We start from the raw sequence: 16387 nt of genomic DNA, 5'->3' as shown, positions 1-16387 counted from the left end.
GCAACCAAACACCACCTTAGGAACAGAAACAAAAGTAATCAACTAAAATAGTTTATGAAATAGGACAAAGGGCATGCGTCCAACCACTCATTTGAAGAGACCAAACCCCACTGGGCAAGGAGATGAGAAAGCCTATTCAAGTTTCGTTTAACAAAGAACAAAGAAACTGAAAGAACTTGGGCAAGGTTTAGATAGTCAAGTAACAAAAATATTATTTATGACGCTGCCCTTCCTGTTGTCAATACAAATTTCGTGCATAAATCTGGAGACAAAAATTAATGTTGATAAATTCAAAGGAATTTAATTTTTTTTCCAGAAATTTAAATGGGATACAGACTCACTTTTTCTTGGCAAAGAAAACCCTCTAATTCTCTTGCCTTGGATGAAAGCCGAAACTGTGACTAGAACTTGCAATTATGAGAAGCAAGCAACGCCCAACCTTGTATCAATGAAAATTTACTCATGCTCAATCAATGATTAGAACGTAAACAGCTGAAACAATGCTCTTACTTGTAGAATTGACAGAAGCCCTTTGAATCATGGGAATTTCACGGGTTGATGTGGCACAAAGTAGTAACAATTTCGGTGCTTCGGCAATTCAAGAGTTGGGGCATTTCTTCTTTCTTCCTTGATCTTAGTGCAGCACATTTCCTCTCCTCTTCCAAAAACAACAGAAGCGGTCGAAGACAAACGGAAGCAGTGGTTGAAAGGGGGGAGCCGAATGGGAGCTTCCTCTTGTTTTCTCCTCTATTTATAGAGGCTCACAATTGACGATGAGCTGGTTTGAAATATTTGAATTGATTTGAATGGTTTCAATTCAATTCATCACCATTTAATGTTAATTGAAATGGGGGCACTAAATTGACATATCGGTGATCATTTCGTCAACCTAATTAAGCTAATTAAGTCATTTAATTAAGTCATTAATTGAAGTTAATTCCAATTGATTAATTGTAACATTCCTTCTTAACTTAGATTAAATTGGATGTCATTGAGATCTGATAATTCAATTTAAATGCTCTTCTCTAGACTGAAATGGAAATTGAATCAATCTCCCTTAATTATGGGGTCATATTCAACTAATTGGGTAATCATTTATAAAGAGGCCACTTGTTAGCTAGGTGTAATAACACTTCATGGGTAATGTGGTCAGTCAAGATCCAACCAGAATTTCTTTCCCCCTCTTTTTGTTTATTATTTATTTTCTTGAATTCATGTTGGGCTCAATGGGATGGAAGGTTTTAGTGGGACCCAATGTATGGGCCCTCTATCGTATTAGCCCAAGGTGTTGGAGCCCAACACCTTATTTTTGTGCCAAATTTTACCTTATTTTCTTTAATTGTAGTTCAAATAAAGTAAAATAAGATGTGAAGCAGAATAAAGTAACGCGCAAAACAAAATGAATTCAAAATATGCATTATTTTCATTTGCACTTCCATGCATTTTTATTCTAATGCAAACAATTTTGTGTTGCATCCATCAACATCATGCCTTTCTCGATTTGGATCAGCCTTCTTTTCTAGTGATAAGGATAAACCCTTATCTTATCTGCAGATTAGATTAGCTTTCTCCTAATCCCATTAGGAGGTTTCTAGATCTAAATCAAATTCAGATCTGGATTCTCTGAGTGGATAGGATTAAGACCCTATCCTATCTGCTAATCCATCTCAGAATTCACCCCTTTAATTAACTAAATAAATAGCCTAGTTCGAAATGGGCTTCAGGCACATTAAGCTTATGTGCCCCCTTAACCTTCCTAACTGCTGCCTAGTTGGGCTTCCTTGTATGGCGTGGGACCCAAGCATTGATCTACACATCAGCCACATGGGTTCGGCCCAGCCTTTGTTACAATGCCTGGTCGAATACACTGTTAAAGACAGTGCACCCCTTGAAACCCATCGAATGGGCTCTATGGGCCCAACACTTACCCTAAGTGGTCCCTGGGCCAAACCACCTTGTAACACCCAGGGACTGTGGGCAGATGCAAGATTAGCCCATCAGGTATTATCCTCAATGGTCTTTACACTTAACCTCTCAGCCCTTAATGATCATACACTGCCCGACAAGAGAGGACCTCTCCCTCGGTTGCAAGGAACAGTGTTGCACTCTCTACTTATATGGATCTCGGGAATTAAAACCTTTTGCAAACATTTTAAAAACCATAATATATATACTTTTATATCTCATATAAAATATACTTTGCAAAAAAAATCTCAACGGTTGAAATCGGCTGCCGGCAGTCTTGGTTTCCAACAGTGAGAGTGCATCCCCAATCATTACCTTTGTCCGACAAAGGGGCTGATCCTGTCACTATGATCACCCACTCAGATGAATTCTCAGATTGTCCCAACATACCCAGGTTTTGAACCCCGCTAAGGATCTCACTGATTGGTACATCAAAGACAGCCCGATCCGACACCTAGTGCAGTATCATAATCGAGTCTAGGGGTCGGGTGTAACTTTCCAATTTTGCCCATCAATCTCCAAGGTCCAGGGCAATACTAGAAATCTGGTCCAGTTCAAAGATTCAATTAATCCCACACTGTGTGTGCCTAGGGTCTCACCCCGGTAGCTGAGACAAGCCACCCCAACCGACTTGGTGGCACCACAGTGTCAGCCTTGTCAGGATAGGTCTCCCCAGACCGACCCACTGGCTGTGAACATTCTAAACTAACATGAGTCTCAATAAGTGTTCAGTTTAAGGGTATTACACAGAAACATACCAAGGGAACATGAATCAAATATGCACTTTTATTCATTTACAATAAACTCATAAAGTACATCAATTTTGATTGAAGCTAAGGGCATACAAAACTGTCTAACAGCTCCCACTTGTACTTAGTCTCATGCTTTCCACGTGTTTCTCAAACACTTTCTGTGTCAGTGGCTTAGTCAATGGGTCTACCACATTCTCCGCTGATGCTACCTCTTACTATCATCCTCCCATAAGTCCAGTGTTGTCATACAACAATGGAATGGGTGATGTGCTGAATTCCAAATTCATGAATGAACACCTTCATTCATAAGGCAGCCTCACTTACGGCAATGCACTCGGCTTGGGTTGTGGACTATTAATTTGCAACTTAGGACCCCTGTTTGTTGCTTTTCCAGCAAACAGCACACGATCCTATCGTGAAAACATATCCAGATGTAGACTTTCTATCATCTGGGTCTAACTTGAAATCGGCATCTATATACCCTTGGATCTGTAGTGAGCTACCGTCGAATACTAGACAAAACTCTTTTGTCCTTCGAAGGTACTTAAGTATGTTTTTATAGCAGTCCAATGCTCCTGCCTTGGGTTGGCCTGAAATCTGCTTATTACACTCACTACCTAAGCTATGTCAGGATGAGTGCAAAGCATGGCATACATGATGCTCCCTACGGCTGAGGCATAAGGAACATCTTTCATGCCATCAATCTTCTCAAAAGTCTTGGGAGACATCTTCTTGGAGAGAGTGACTCTGTGCCTGAAAGGAACATTTCCTTTCTTGGAGTTTTCCATGCTGTATCTTTTGACTATTTTGTCAAAGTAGGCAGATTGGGATAATCCAATTATCCACTTCGATTTATCTCTATAGAGTCGAAGACCTAGTATATAGGAGGCTTCTCCAAGATCTTTCATGGAGAATTGCTGTGATAGCCATACTTTCACCGTAGTTAACATACCTACATCATTCCCAATGAGTAGAATGTCATCTACATACAGAACCAAGAAGGTAACCTTATCTCCATTGTACTTCCTGTAGACACAGGGTTCATCCGGATTCTACTCGAAGTCAAACGATTTGACGGCAGAATCAAAACGGATGTTCCAACTTCTAGAAGCTTGCTTAAGTCCATAAATGGATCTATTAAGTTTACATACCATGTTTTCCTGACCTGCAACAATGAAGCCTTGCGGCTGCTGCATATAGATATCTTCAGTAAGATCTCCATTCAGGAATGCAGTTTTGACATCCATTTGCCAAATCTCATAATCATGGTATGCTGCTACAGCTAGCAAGATCCTAATGGATTTAAGCATGGCTACAAGCGAAAATGTTTCCTCATAATCGATGCCCTCTTTCTGAGTGTACCTTTTCACCACCAGACGAGCCTTGAAGGTCTCAACCTTACCATCAGGGCCCTTCTTCCTCTTGTAAATCCATTTGCAACCGATTACTTTTACCCCGGAGGGCGGATCTACTAGAGTCCAGACTCCATTGGTCTCCATTGAGTCCATCTCAGCTCTCATGGCCTCCACCCACTTCTGGGAATCTATGTCCAACATAGCTTCCGTGTAAGTCATGGGATCCTCCTCACTAGTCAAGGTTTCCACCAGGTAACTATCCTGGTCATAACCATAACAAACTGGTGGCCTGGATACCCGAGTGGATCTTCTAGGTTGGTCACTACCTGGAACTTGTGGGACATCTCCCACTGCTCTTGAGCTCTCCTCATCAAGAACAACTTCCTGACGATGGGTGTCCAGGATATATTCGGTTTCCAAGAATTGTGCATTACGACTACAGAACACATTCTGCTCACTTGGGTCATAGAATAGGTAACCTACAGAGCCTTTTGGGTAGCCTACAAATAGGCAACGGCTGGTCTTGGATTCCAACTTGTCTGCACTCCTTCTTTTAACGTGTGCTGGACAACCCCAAATCTTCAAGTGTCTGACACTTGGTTTCTTTCTGGTCCAAAGTTCATATGGAGTATTCAGAACCAATTTGGTTGGAACCCGATTCAGCACATAAATCGCAGTCTCTAATGTGTAACCCCAAAAGGATGTGGGTAACTCTGAGTGTATGAGAAGCGATCGGACCATATCCAATACGGTCCTATTCCTCCTCTCTGAAACACCATTAAGTTGTGGTGTAGCAGGAGGAGCTAATTGTGATACTATCCCATTGTCCTTTAAGTAGTCCCTAAATTCGTCAAAGAGATACTCGCCACCTCGATCTGATCGAAGGGCTTTAATGTCTCTCCCTAACTGTTTCTCAACCTCTTGTCTAAACTCTTTGAACTTTTCAAAGGATTCAGACTTGTGTCTCATTAGGTACACGTAACCGTATCATGAAAAATCATCTGTGAAGGTGATGAAATACACGTGTTGATTTCGTGTCCTAACACTCAGGGGACCACATACATCAGTATGTATTAGGTCAAGTGTGCCTGTACATCTTTCAGGCTTACCGTTAAATGGCCGTTTCGTCATCTTGCCTTGTAGGCAAGGCTCACAAGTGGGAAGATCTTCTACAGTTAGAAAATCCAAAGGACCATCCTTTACCAACCTTGTGATTCAGTCAACACCGATGTGGCCAAGTCGATAATGCCACAGACACGTGGGATTAATTGTATCACGGGCTCTCTTCTTGGGGATTTCAGCCAACGTAGTTTCGGTTACATTAGTTTCTAGAGAAGGATGTAGAACATAGAGACCGTTCTCCAGTTCCCCGTATGCGATGAATCTGTTGTTTCTTTTAATAGTAATCGTATTACTAAAGAAGACAGAATAACCATATGCACACAATTTTGAGACAGAAATCAAATTTCTCCTTAAATTTTGCACATAAAGACAGTCTTTCAGTACAATTGGTCCTTCTCTAAAAATTAACTCCATGGTTCCTATGGCCGCGGCTGCAACAGTTGCAGTAGTCCCCAAATAGAGTGTGACTTCTCCTTCACTCAGCCTTCTACTTACCCTGAACCCCTGCAGTGAGTTACATGCATGAGTTGAAGCCCTGGAGTCAATACACCAGGATGCAGAAGCTACCAACAAATTGGTTTCTATAACACAAGTTTCGAAGTTACCTTTCTTGGATTCCAAGTAGGCAGGACAGTTCCTTTTTCCAGTGGCCGGTCTTCTTGCAGAAGTGACAGGCATCCGATGCTTTTTCTTTCTTCTGCTTCTTGCTCTTAGTGGCTTTCTTCTGAGGCTTCTTTGCCTTCCTCTTTCTCTTGCCTGTCTTGCCAGCTTCAACAAGCATGGCTACAGGCTCATCCTTTCTAATCAGTTCTTCAGTTCTTTGCAACATATTGCTGAGCTCTTGTAAGCTGACATTCAGCTTGTTCATGTTATAGTTCATGATGAACGGATTAAAGGAAGGAGGCAAAGAGTTAAGGATAGCATCTATCTGGGTTGCAAGGTCTAGCCCAGATCCAAGAGCCTCCAGTTCGTTGATGTATCCCAACATCCGAAGACAATGGTCGTAAACTTGTTGACCGTTGGACATTTGTGCGGTCATGAACTGTTTCAAGACCTTTTGTCGAGTAGAATGATTCTGCTCTTCATACATTGTCCTGAGACTGTCCAATATGTTTTTGGCAAGTTCGATCTGATCGAACTGCCTCTGTATCGGGTTGTCCAAGGAGGCAATGATGTAACATCGGGCAAGGGAGTTTTTCTCCTCCCATTCTTGATAGTCTCTCCTTCGGGCCTCAGAAGCCCTATCACCCGGACGCTTCGGGGCAGGATTCTTTGCCACTTTGTCCAGCTTTTCAGAAGCTATGACCAGCATAAGGTTCCTGTACCAGTCAGCATAGTTTGGGCCCTTCAACTTGTTGTCATCAAGCAGTTTTGCAAAAGATCCATTTGCCATTTTCTGATAAAAGAGCAAACATCAGTCCACAACCTAATTTGATTCATGTTCATTTCATAGATATGGATTTTAATCTACGATCCATTTCCATTTATTCATCTCTGAGATTTACCTCCTTTCTCAGTGACGGAGACTACGGGTTGTCTCTGGAAATGTGGGAAATCACATAGGGTGCATGGAGCCAACTATTTCAGCTGCATAACCCCACCACCTTTCTGTGAAGGATCATATCCACTCATCATATGAGTTTTCCCTTTGGCCTCTATCAGACAAGGTTCAGAGCCATTTTCAGGTAAACCTTTCTGTCCAGTGAGTGCTTACCCATCATATTCGTGAACGCCAAGGTACCGTGAGAGAGTTCCCATTTTCTAGTGAAGCCCCTCCCACATCGGTCTATGACACCCCTATCATCTTATGAAACACTCAGACAAGCCCAATAGCAAATGGATAGCCCATTTTCTGGTGCGTTTCCTCATTACTGAAGGACCCATCCTCATGCTAATGATGGAAGGCCTTTAAAGAGTTCATCAAATGAATCTCCCTATCACATGCACTCATATTAGTTGGAGGGAACAAAATTATGCCCTAGTTTGATTTAGGTCAAACCAAAGTGGCTCCCACTGACTTTCATAAAGCCAGATTTTGGTGGGCCTTGAATCGGCTAGGATTCCGCACGTTACCTCTTGATGAGGTGTGGGGCCCACCACTGAGGGAAGTCATCCAATGACCGAAAGGGACACCATGGCAATGATGTGCATTCAGCCATGGTGTGCGCAAGAGTCACTGTCGAATGAGCATGGGCCAAGTACTTATGGCCCATGTACGCAGCACATCAGATATCCATACATCTCATGCAGGGATAAATTGATCCAATCAATTAATTATTTGTAAGGCCCGTTGGAAGCCTGTTAAAATTCCATAATATTAACCATTAATATTATCTAGGTATATGGGCTGAATTAGGGTTAACCAGTTCGACCCATATAGATTTATCCTTTAAAATGGGCTTTTGTAGTTTTAACTATTTAAAATTGGGCCTTTACAGGCTGGGCCGAATTAACCATTTAATTAAATATCAATCCTTAGGCCCATTAGTGGGAAATTAGGGCTGACTTTCAGCCTTGATTAAACCGTATAATTGGTCCAAACAGTTTGAACCAATCTCGGTTCGAATGGGTCTAGGGTTTGATTTTTAATTAAATCGTTAATTCAAGAAAATAATCTGAAATTAAATACTGATAAAAGGAAAAACAAGAATCAGTCAATCAGGGTTGTTCGCACAATCCATCCTGCAAAACAGAGGTTAGATCACAGAATGCAGTTTCACAAACTGCAAATTGCAAATAGCGTTTCTCCCATCTGCGAAATCTCCTTTTCTACGCCACCATCTTCAATCCAAAATAAATAAATAAATAGAAATCCTATCTCTATCAATAATTACATCAGATCGAATACCTATACATTGAGTCTAGAAAATAAAAAAAAAAATTACAGACCCAAAAGTAATTCAAGAACTGCAAAATCGCAGGTTCCCTGCGCAAACCAAGAATTCGATCTCCTCTTGTACGAACAACCCACAAATCAAGAAAATTATAAAGAATAATTCTAAATAATAATCAGATTTATTTAAAATTAATTTTAGATTATTTGCCCATCTGTTTTGGGAACAAATTTCCCAAAAAACCATATCTGCGCAAATTGGGTAGAACGCCTTCTCCCTAATTGCGCAGGTTCAGATCTGAAACAAAATGGTTCAAGATTTGAACCATGGCTCTGATACCACTGAAGGGTTGAGAGATCCATCCCATAGATGCCCAAAGATTTTGGAATAAGGGGGCGAATTTCAAAAATTTTTCTCTCCCTTCAATTGGGAATCACATTCCCTATTTAGAAAATCATATTTTCAAGGTTCATTCTTGAACCTTAAACTGAACCAGATCTGAACCAAAAGGAATAGGAGAGAATTATACCTGATACGGAGAAGTAATATCTCCCAACGAAGGTGTTAACGCCCAAGGAAGGATCCAAAGACTGCTCCCACTGAAGATGGTGCAGTGCAGGATGGAGCAGAATCAGTAGTGTTCTTCCCCAAGAAATTTGTCCTTCGCAAGAATCAGTAGAATGGTACGTGAGCACAAGTTTCTTTTCAATCCTTTCTCAAAGAACTGATGTCAAGATCCAATCTTGACTTCTCCCACAACTGGAGATCGAATTGGCAAACAGGAAGGCAAGAACAGGGAGGCGGCAAGAGAGTATTCGCAGGGTGCAGAATTCTCTCTTATTGATTTCAGCACTAAAGAGGATCTGATGTATAACTCCTAAAGGCTGCCGCCCCTTCCTTCTTTTGTTAACTTAAAAGATCAGCTTCTAATCCCATTAGGAGCTGCTTATCCAAATCATATTTGGATCAGCCTTTTCTTCTAGTGATAAGGATAAACCCTTATCTTATCTGCAGATTAGATTAGCTTTCTCCTAATCCCATTAGGAGGGTTCTAGATCTAAATCACATTCAGATCTGGACTCTCTGAGTGGATAGGATTAAGACCCTATCCTATCTGCTAATCCATCTCAGAATTCGCCCATTTAATTAACTAAATAAATAGCCCAGTTCGAAATGGGCTTTAGGCCCATTAAGCTTATGTGCTCACTTAACCTTCCTAACTGCTGCCCAGTTGGGCTTCCTTGTATGGCATGGGATCCAAGCATTAATCTACACATCAGCCACATGGGTTCGGCCCAGCCTTTGTTACAAGGCCTGGTCGAATACACTGTTAAAGACAGTGGACCCTCTGAAACCAATCGAATGGGCTCTATGGGCCCAACACTTACCCTAAGTGGTCCCTGGGCCAAACCACCTTGTAACACCCAGGGACTGTGGGCAGATGCAAGATTAGCCCATCAGGTATTATCCTCAATGGTCTTACACTTAACCTCTCAGCCCTTAATGATCATACACTGCCCGACAAGAGGGGACCTCTCCCTCAGCTGCAAGGAACAGTGTTGCACTCTCTACTTATATGGATCCCGGGAATTAAAACCTTTTGCAAACATTTTAGAAACCATAATATATATACTTTTATATCTCATATAAAATATACTTTGCAAAACAAAATCTCAACGGTTGAAATCAACTGCCGGCAGTCTTGGTTTCCAACAGCGAGAGAGCATCCCCGATCATTACCTTTGTCCGACAAAGGGGCTGATCCTGTCACTATGATCACCCACTCAGATGAATTCTTAGATTGTCCCAACATACCCAGGTTTTGACCCCTGCTAAGGATCTCACTGATTGGTACATCAAAGACAGTCCGATCTGACACCTAGTGCAGTATCATAATCGAGTCTAGGAGTCGGGTGTAACTTTCCAGTTTTGCCCATCAATTTCCAAGGTCCAGGGCAATACTAGAAATCTGGTCCAGTTCAAAGATTCAATTAATCCCACATTGTATGTGCCCAAGGTCTCACCCCGGTAGCTGAGACAAGCCACCCCAACCGACTTGGTGGCACCACAGTGTCAACCTTGTCAGGATAGGTCTCCCCAGACCGACCCACTGGTTGTGAACATTCTAAACTAACATGAGTCTCAATAAGTGTCTAGTTTAAGGGTATTACACAGAAACATACCAAGGGAACATGAATCAAATATGCACTTTTATTCATTTACAATAAACTCATAAAGTACATCAATTTTGATTGAAGCTAAGGGCATACAAAATTGTCTAACACATAGCCATAAATTCAGCCCCACTTCTATTAGGCAGGCCATTCATGAAAATGGCCAAGACCAAAATAGATGTGGATGAGGGTACCCTCTCCGTCGAGTTCGATGGATAGATTGTTAAATTTAATATATTTGAAGCTATGAAATATCCAAGTGAATGCCCATCGATCTGCTCTATTGATACCATTGATTCGATTGTGCAGGATGTTTTTGGAGAGGAGGACATGGATGAGGAACTTGAATTCAATGCACAATTGGACAGGGATGAGGAGTTTGATACACCCTATGACACTCTGGAATCGATGCCGGAACATAAGGAAATCAATTCTTATCTTCCATTGTCATGTTCTCACAAGAAATTGTTACCTTCTGTTTTGTAGGCTCCGGAGTTGGAACTAAAGACTTTACCTCATCACCTTAAGTACGCGTACTTGGGCGAAAAAGAGACACTACCCGTGATCATTGTGAAAGGGTTTACCGAAGAACAAGAGGAGCAGCTCATCGAAGTCCTAAAGGAACATAAGGCGGAGATTGGTTGGACCTTAGCCGACATAAAGGGGATCAGCCCCTCGATTTACATGCATAGGATCTTTTTGGAATATGACGCCAAACTAGTTAGAGAACCACAAAGATAACTCAACCTCGTAATGAAAGAGGTAGTGATGAAAAAATACTTAAGTTGTTAGATAAAGGGATAATCTACCCAATTTCGTATAGTAAATGGGTAAGTCCTATACATATTGTACCCAAAAAAACTGGGATAACTATGGTAAAAAATCAAAACAATGAACTAATCCCAATGAGGGTACAAAGTGGCTGGCGTATGGTAATTGATTTTCGAAAACTTAATTTGACCACTCGAAATGACCACTTTCCCTTACCCTTCATCGATCAGATGTTAGAAATATTAGCAGGTAAGGCCTTCTTTTGTTTTATCAATGGATTCTCAGGATATTATCAGATAGTTATTATCCAGGAGGACCAAGAGAAAACAACTATCACTTGCCCATTTGGTACCTTTGCTTACAGATGGATGCCTTTCGGTCTGTGTAACGCTCCTTGCACTTTCCGAAGATGCATGATAAGTATATTTTCTGATTTTATTGAGAAGTGCATTCAAGTGTTCATGGACGATTTTACAGTTTATAGTGATTCATTTGATGACTACTTAAGTAATTTAAGAAAAATTCTGAATCGATGTGTAGAGGCAAATCTTGTTTTGAATTATGAAAAATGCCACTTTATGGTAAAGGAAGGCATTGTGTTGGGACATGATATTTCGACTAGAGGAATAGAGGTCGACAAGGCCAAGATTGATTTAATTGTGAGCTTACCTTACCCTACAAATGTTAGGGAAGTTCATTCCTTTCTTGGACATGCATCTTTCTATCGTAGGTTTATCAAAGACTTTTCAAAAATCGCACTGCCATTGTCCAATTTGCTTAAGAAGGATGTGCCATTCGATTTTGGTGATGAGTGCAAGGAAGCATTTGACAAGCTCAAGAAACTATTAACAATTGCACCCATTATTCAACCACCTGATTGGAACTTGCCCTTTGAGACCATGAGCGATGCAAGCAACTATGTGGTAGGGGCTGTTTTAGGTCAACGAGTTAATGGGAGGAGCCACGTCATCTACTATGCTTCAAAAACATGTTTCATGGTGCAATTACACAACTACTGAAAAGGACCTATTAGCAATTGTGTTTCCTTTAGATAAATTTTGATCATATTTGCTTGGCTCTAAAGTAATTGTATTTTCTGATCATGCAGCTTTGAAATATTTGCTAGCGAAAAAGGAGTCAAAACCAAGGCTGATAAGGTGGATACTCTTGCTCCAAGAGTTTGATTTAGAGATTAAGGATCGAAAGGGAGCTGAAAAGTCGGTGGTGGATCATCTAAGTAGGTTGGTGAAAGATGAGGACTCCTCACCCATCTCTAAGTTGTTTCCTGATGAGCAATTGTATCACATAAAAGGTATGGTCCAGTTGTATGCTGATATTGTGAACTACTTGGTTACTAGAATTTTACCTAATTACCTTAGCAAATCCATGAAGAATAAAATCAGGTATGAGGCAAAATATTATGTATGAGACAAACCCTACTTATGGAAATTCTGTTCTGATCAAGTGATTAGGAGGTGTGTCCCTGAGAATGAGCATATGTCAATTCTAAGTTTCTATCATAATTATGCTTGTGGTGGTCATTTTAGGTGAAAGAGAACTGCTCAAAAGGTTTTAGATAGTGGGCTGTATTGGGCAACCCTATTTAGAGATGCATACTTGTTTTGTAAAAACTATGAAAAATGTCAACAAACAAGTGCATTATCTCGCAGGAATGAGATGCCCCAAACCCCCATTCTTGTCTGTGAAATCTTTGATGTTTGGGGTATTGATTTCATGGGAACCTTTCCTCCCTCCTATGATTTTGTTTACATACTTTTGGCAGTCGTTTATGTCTCAAAATCGGTGGAAGCAAAGGCCACCAGGACTGATGATTCTAAGTGTGTTGTAGGGTTTATCAAATCTAACATTTTTAGTAGGTTTGGCATTCCTCGAACCATCATAAGTGATCAAGGGACCCACTTTTCCAATAGAGCCATCAAAGTCTTGCTGAGGAAGTATGGGGTGCATCACCGAATCACCACTGCTCATCACCCCCAGACTAACAGACAAGCTGAAATTTCCAATAGAGAGGTAAAGTCCATTTTAGAGAAGATGGTGAATCCAGGAAGAAAGGATTAGAGCCTACGTCTAGATGATGCACTTTGGTCATATCGAACAGCATACAAAACACCAATAGGGATGTCCCCTTACAGGTTGGCTTTTGGCAAATGTTGCCACTTACTGGTCAAAATTGAACATAGATCCTATTGGGCAATCAAATGCTGCAATAAGGACATGGAAGAAGCTGGCAAGGCAAGGAAGCTCCAATTGCAAGAATTGAAAGAGTTGTGGTTAGAAGCAAATGAGAATTCAAGAATCTACAAAGAGAAGACCAAATTGTTCCATGATAATTTTCTTTTGGGAAAACAATTTATGATTGGACAAAAGGTTTTATTATACAACTCTCGACTCCAACTCATGCGAGGTAAGTTGCATTCTAGGTGGATGGGTCCATTTGTTGTTACTAATGTGTTTCCTTACGGTGCAGTAGAGATCAAAAGTCTCAATACAGGTAAGGTTTTCAAGGTGAATGGGCATCGATTGAAGTTGTTCCATGAGGATGCAAATGTCTCCTCGTTATTCATCCAGGCTACGCATCGATTGAAGTTGTTCCATGAGGATGTCGAGCATAACGACGTTAAACAATTGCGCTTATGGGAAGCAACCCATTGTGTTAAATTTATTTTGTTATTTTGTTTTTTTTTTTTTTTTTGTATTTAGCAGTTGATTTTATATCTGAAGGAACCCAACACGGCACATGGGGAAGTTCCCCCAAATCCTTCTACTATATGCATAACCACATACATTAGGGACAATGTATAACTTAAGTGTGGGAGATTAGCGAAATCTGATGGAATTTGGGATAACCTAGCATGCTTCGATCATCACTTCTTGAACTTACCTTTTGAAATTTCTACTCCCTGGAAACTTATCAATGAATGATTTCGATTTATCAGGAATCATGTGCTTAGGCTGAATAAATAGGATAGGATAAAAGCATGACTAATTGAATTTTTTTGGCTGCATATGTTACCTCATTAGTTTAATTGATCAATAGGCAAGATACATATAAATTGTCTACATAAAAGCTTAATTGATTTTCACATAAATATCTATCAAACATTTTTTATTATTCTAAAACTTGGTATGTTAGGCATATTGAGACCACGATCGATGAGTTCATGGATCAGATGGTGATGCCTTTGTTAGACAGTTTTGTATGCCCTTAGCTTCAATCAAAATGATGTACTTTATGAATTTATTGTAAATGAATAAAAATGCATATTTGATTCATGTTCCCTTGGTATGTTTCTGTGTAATACCCTTAAACTGGACACTTAATGAGACTTGTGTTAGTTTAGAATGTTCACAGCCAGTGGGTCAGTCTAGGGAGACCTATCCTGACAAGGCTCACACTGTGGTGCCACCAAGTCGGTTGGGGTGGTTTGTCTCAGCTACCAGGGTGAGACCCAAGGCACATACAGTGTGGGATTAATTGAATCTTTGAACTGGGCCAGATTTCCAGTATTGCCCTGGACCTTGGAGATTGATGGGCAAAACTGATAAGTTACACCCGACCCCTAGACTCGATTATGATACTGCACTAGGTGTCGGATTGGGCTGTCTTTGATGTACCAATCAGTGAGATCCTTAGCGGGGGTCAAAACCTGGGTATGTTGGGATAGTCTGAGAATTCATCTGAGTGGGTGATCATAGTGACAGGATCAGCCCCTTTGTCAGACAAAGGTAATGATCAGGGATGCACTCTCTCTGATGGAAACCAAGACCGTCGGCAGCCGATTTCAATCATTGAAATTTGTTTTTGCAAAATATATTTTATATGAGATATAAAAGTATATATATTATGGTTTCAAAATGATATGCAAAAGGTTTTAATTCCCGGGATCCATATTTTTGAGAGTGCAGCACTGTTCCTTGCAGCCGAGGGAGAGGTCCTCTCTTGTCAGGTAGTGTATGATCATTATGGGCTGAGAGGTTAAGTGTAAGGCCATTGAGGATAATTCCTGATGGGTTAATCTTGCATCTGCCCATAGTCCCTGGGTGTTACAAGGTGGCTTGGCCTAGGGACAACTTAGGGTAAATGTTGGGCCCATAGAGCCCATCTGATGGGTTTCAGGGGGTGCACTATCCATAACAGTGTATTCGGCTAGGCCTTGTAACAAAGGCTGGGTTGAACCCATGTGGCTGATGTGTAGATCAATGTTTGGGTCCCATGCCATACAAGGAAACCCAACCGGGCAGCAGTTTGGAAGGCTTAATGGATACATAACCCTAAATGGGTCTTAAGCCAATTTTGAACTGGGCTAATTTGATTAGTCTTTAAGGGGTGAATTCAGAGATAAGATCAGCTGATAGGATTGGGCCCACACCCTATCCACACAGAGAGTCCAAGATCTAAATGAGATTTAGATTTGAAAACTTCCTAATTAGATTAGGAGCTGGCTGATCTAATCTACAGATAAGATAAGGATTATCCCTTATCTTAAAGGGACTTCTAATCAAGATATGATTTGGGTTAGCAACTCCTAATGGGATTAGGAGCTAATCCCTTTAAGTCTATAAAAGGAAGAGGGGGCGGCAGCCTTTAGAGACAACATCCAACAGACTCAAGTCTTGTCTTCAGAGTTGAGATCACAGAGGAGAGAATTCTGCACCCTGCAAATTCTCTCTAGCCGCCTCTTTCATGCAGCCCCGCCTTCTATAGCAGTTCGATCTCCATTCCTTGGGAGAAATCAAGATTGGATCTTGATTCCAATCTTTTGGAGAAAAGATTGGTAGGAGTTGTATTCACTTGCCGTTTAGGTGATTCTTGGGAAGAATCAAGTTCTTAGGAAGGACACTACTGATTCTGCTCCACCTTGCACTACGCCATATTCAATGGGAGCAGATTTTGGTTTCTACCTTGGGCGTGAACACCTCCATTAAGAGATACTATTTCTCTATATCAGGTATTATCTCTCACTCCTCCTTTTGGTTCAGATCTGATTCAGTTTATGATTCAAGAATGATCATTGAAAATATGATTTTCTAAATAGGGAATTCGATTCCCAGTTGAAGGGAAAGAAAAAATTTTGAAATTCGCCCCCTTTATTCCGCAATCTTGGGAGTCCATATGATGGATTTCCTATCCCTTTAGTGGTATCAGAGCCATGGTTCAAATCTTGAATCATTCTATTTCAGATCTGAACCTACGCAAATAGGGAGAAGGCGTTCTACCCAATTTGCGTAGATATGGGTTTTGGAAAATTTGTTCCCAAAACAGATGGGCAAATAATCTGAAATTAATTTTAAATAAATCTGATTATTATTTGGAATAGTTCTTTATAATTTTCTTGATTTATGGGCTGTTCATACAAGAGGAGATCGAAATCTTGGTTTGCGTAGGGAGAACT

The sequence above is a fragment of the Nelumbo lutea genome, chromosome 5 (genome assembly GCF_056320005.1).
Source record: "Nelumbo lutea isolate HS-2025 chromosome 5, American lotus-T2T, whole genome shotgun sequence".
Classification (NCBI taxonomy): domain Eukaryota; kingdom Viridiplantae; phylum Streptophyta; class Magnoliopsida; order Proteales; family Nelumbonaceae; genus Nelumbo; species Nelumbo lutea.
The sequence above is the reverse complement of the archived record's forward strand: the minus strand, read 5'-3'. Positions refer to the sequence as shown.